The sequence below is a fragment of the Ascidiella aspersa genome, chromosome 6 (genome assembly GCF_963924565.1).
Source record: "Ascidiella aspersa chromosome 6, kaAscAspe10.2, whole genome shotgun sequence".
Lineage (NCBI taxonomy): Eukaryota > Metazoa > Chordata > Ascidiacea > Phlebobranchia > Ascidiidae > Ascidiella > Ascidiella aspersa.
In genome coordinates this window covers 4,479,781-4,484,194 of record NC_139452.1, presented here as the reverse complement: position 1 = coordinate 4,484,194, position 4,414 = coordinate 4,479,781, and the positions used below count along the sequence as shown (strand labels likewise).

General features: G+C 33.2%; 1 long non-coding RNA gene across 1 annotated transcript; it reads left to right on the top strand.

Annotated features, from left to right (window-relative positions):
• The first annotated feature begins 223 nt into the window (after window positions 1-223).
• Window positions 224-3,355, top strand: LOC146139266 (uncharacterized). The gene is made up of 3 exons (XR_014501348.1): window positions 224-420; window positions 1,539-2,157; window positions 3,175-3,355. It is a non-coding gene; the product is annotated as an uncharacterized LOC146139266 (long non-coding RNA).
• The last annotated feature ends 1,059 nt before the right edge of the window (window positions 3,356-4,414 follow it).

Sequence of the window (4,414 nt, the reverse complement as noted above, 5' to 3'; positions counted from 1 at the left end):
GTCTAGAATCCTACCACTTTTGTTACAGCACCGTAACGAGTTGTCAAAATGGAAATTGCAACTTTAACACTAACTTGTACCCTAACCCAAATAATGTTAGCAATATAAACGCCCGACGAAAATGCGGTAGAATTCTATAGATAAGCCCCCCAAAATGTAACTTTTCAGATCACAAATAACCTTATCAATTCTGGTATACAATTTTATCATGCAGACTAATGTGTTATAGCTTTTACAGTAATGGGCCAAACCAGGGAAATTAAGCTGATCACTGTTTCTGTTACTTGTTTTGTGATCGGATTTTTCGCCGGCTATCAGTTTGCAAACCTGCGCAGAAAGTGGCTTCTCACCAAAAAGAACTTTTTCAAAAGAAAATTTAACGAGACCAAGAAACGCCTTGATACGGCATAAGCTACAAAGGTATACCTTGTTAATATTAATATAAATTACTATCAATCTTTCACATTTAAAATCCAATTTTTTTCTTTAAAACCTTTGACTAAAATGTTTGTCTTTTAAGACTGGCCGTGACTGACTTTAAATTAGTGGTAGTCAAACTATTTTAGCTTGAAACCAGTCTGTATTTCCTCAACTTCACGCCAAGATCTCTGGTGTGCAGTGCCAAGTTTTGAGGTGTGCAGGTTTTTTGCACACCTGAAGTTCATAAATCCAGCGCGACTGTACAATTTTCTGAAATTTAATTCATGTGTGCACACAGAATGCTTTAAAAAAATCTTAAATGTGCACTTGTCACAGAATGCAGACCTGACTTGTGGCACACTTTTTATATATAAAAAATTAAAAAATGTTTTTTCACTTTGCTAAACTTGACAATCCAAGACACACTAGTGCAGTGGTTCTCAAACTAGGGTCCGCAAGACAATTTTCTTGGACCGTGAAGCACCTAACAAAAAATCATCACAGCGCTCTTGAAGAAGGACATTTTTTGCGCAATAAAATTTTCAGTCAACTTAGTTTTCCAAACAAAGCTTAACAAACACAATAATAATAACTATGCCGTACATAGGCCTATTTGTGGGACAAAATAAAGAAAGCCAAAGGCTCGACCTATACGCGCAAAGTGACATTATGTTAGCAACAGAATTCCAACGTGTTTGAGCTCGTTATCATAAGCTGTGACTAGTTCATTCCTGTGCTTGCATGCTAGTTGAATTGTGCATTGTGACGTCATACTGTGTATATTTTTAAGGGGACCATAAGCAAGGGGACCGTTGCAGAATTTTTTAAAAAAAGTTTGAGAACCACTCCGTTAGTGTGTTGTGGCACACAGTTTAAGATTCACTAGTTTAGCTCAAAAAACTAAACAAAAATAAGTTTAGTATTTTTAAAGCCTTAAAAAATGCAAATTTTTATTAAAGAAATTCTTGATAATTCAAATGTCTTGCTTGAAAATGATGACTGTCATCTATCAACTGAGCTACATCGAGAAACAACCATAACACCATTTCCTGATGCATCCTGTTTGTAAATACAAAACTGTGTATTACTTTAAATAAACGTTTTTTTGTGTGTTTTAGGACTAAGATGTCTCAAGTCTCCCTGTCAAAATTGCATCTTGGGAGAACTGTGGCAAAGCGGGTCATTTCCAGTGCAGGGTTGACAGCATTTCCCACTTTTTCCCCAAACATCCTGGCCCACAACAGACTTCTAATTGTGTGCCGACCTTATGGCACGCCTGGCACAATGCAAGTGGGACAAATAAAAGAGTACATTAACAAAACAATGCTGTACATGGAAAAGAAGGAAAGCGTACCAGAGTTAACAACCCGTAAGATGCTAAACCAATGCACAAATGCAAGTGACGTGTTGCTTTTGTTTCAAAGACAGAATGACATCGGTCAGCTGGCAGACTCGGATGCCATATATTACTTGAACAAAGTATTTAGATTGCTCCATTTAGAGTCTAAAACTGTGAATCAAACGGAAGACGTGACTTTACTTTACTCCGCTGCAATTAATGATCCGATGTTTCACAACCTACTGAAAAAACTATTACTCATGTCACCGTACATGCCCTCTACCGATTTGGTCATTTTCTTTAATATTTTGGCCACACTCGGAATTCCAGCTTCAACGAATACCGTTAATTTTGTTACGTCAACTATCATGAAAAGGATCAATGACTTTTTTCCCAAGGTTTGAAAATATTGTTGATTTACATACCCTTTTTAAAACCTTCAAACTTTAGTTGTTAAGAGTATTTGTCTCTGGTGTATGATGAACCACTTTAAGGCATCTACAAGTGCTGAGTGATACTTTTATGCTGATTCCGTTTATATTAAAGTCAAGCAGTATAGCTGAATATGTATGTATGATGTAAACAATTTAAATACATCTAGTCAATTGACAAACTGCTCAACTCATTTTCCAAAGAAGTGAAGTATTTTGCTTCTAAACAATATCAAATTATTGAAATTAAAGAGCCCAATTTCGCATGCAAAAATCCATAAGTAAACATATTAGAAAAACTTTTTTAAGTGTGTGAGAAGTAGTATTTTTTAACAAAATTAAAATTTACCTAGGTATTTTCTTCAATTTAATTACCGGTATATATGTTTTTTAAATCATTATTTTTTTTGCATGCAGTTTAATGTAAGTAGACATTAACTTATCTATTACTGTTACAGCCGTCTGATATTGTAATTTGATTAGTTTTCTATGTTAAAAGTTGATTTTTTAAGAACTTTACACTGAAATTCTTTAATAGGCTTTCTGGTGCAAATGCAAAGTTTGTTATAATACTTTAAAGAAATTACTGTTTGCACGTATCAATTTATATTATTTGACCATAGAAATGACATCATTTAGTATCACATAGGGCAGTACTTCTTAAACTTTTTTAGTTTTGTTCATCCCTAGCATCTATCTCCAGATTTCATTCACCCTTGTCTCATGATATGATAAAACTATCTTGTCTATATTATAACATCACAAAAAACATCCGCCCTGCTCGCAAGCTATCATCCACTTCTGACGTTTCACCCTTATTCACCCCTGCAAAAATTTTATTCACCTTTGGGTGAACCATTCACCTGATTAAGAAACACTGACATAGGGTTCCAGTATTTTATTTTCAAAAATTTCGGGTATCAATATCAAAATAAATTACCAAGTTTATGATGTCCTAATTTACGTTATTCTATTTATTTACAGGATGCAATCTTGTGTCATCTTGGAATTCAAAGATATAAAGTTGAAACTGAAAATATGCTTGCTATAGAAAAGGCGTTGGTATTACATGCAGAGAATTTAATGTTGGAACCAAAATTTTTTAGCACAGGATTAAAAGAGGCCAGACTTGATCATGTGTTGAAGTTTATAACATACTATAAAAAAAGAGGTAAACTTTTGTTGAGCAAAAATACTGCTATTTGTTACAATAAATTATAATTATTAAAAAATATTTTTTTTTGTTTTTAGGTTGCGAATTTTCTTTATAAATAGAGCACAAATATTTGTTCAAAGAAAGTAATTTATATTTTTTTAAATAGTTGTTTATTCTGTTACAACAAGGCAATACTTTCGTTCTATAAAGGACAAAGGTAATACTGAATAGTTTTTGCCTTTTACTAATTTTCAAGGGAAAATCTCAACATATTTCACATTGCTCACAGAAAATTGTAAAATCAATAACCTCAACATTACTTTTGCTGCCAGGCATTGCGTCAATTGTAAAATTGTTCTTCAGGCAAACATTATTTTATCAGATAAAGGTTATTGAAACGTCTGTACATCAACGAACAATTTTGCAATTGCTACTACTTTTAATAAACTCACATTTGTTTTTAGCATCAAAGGAACTAATTTGGAAGTTGATGGATGGCTGTGCCCAAATTGTAAAGGAAAATGAAAAGAGAGGGGTTCTGCTTGACCTACGTTCATCAATTAACTTATTACATTTATTGGCGTATACTCCCATTCTGCATGTTAATCAGTACCTGTTAGTTTCTGCACAAACCACCATTTTCAATGAAGGTTAGTTTAATCATTATATGACAAATACTAAAATTATTTTCCTTGAAAAGAACTTTAATGGCATTAAAAATGATTTTTACATTTTTGTCAACCAAAAAATGTAAAAAATGAGGCTCTTGGTCTCTGACTAGTTGGTCATCCCTGCCAGAAGATTAATAATAATGTAATTGCATCAGAATATACAGGGTTGTAGTTTTCTTTTTTAGATCTTTCTGATGAACAGAAAGCAGATATTTCGCAATTGCTGGAAGTAATTGATGATAAGATGGCGAATTACAGGTTGAGAAGCGAAGAAGACAAATCTAACTTAATTGACACTCAATCCGAGAACAACCACGAGTCTGTCAACATTGTAGATCAAAGTTGATGACATTTATTTTTGCAACAATACATTTTAAAATCACAATTCAGTTTTGTA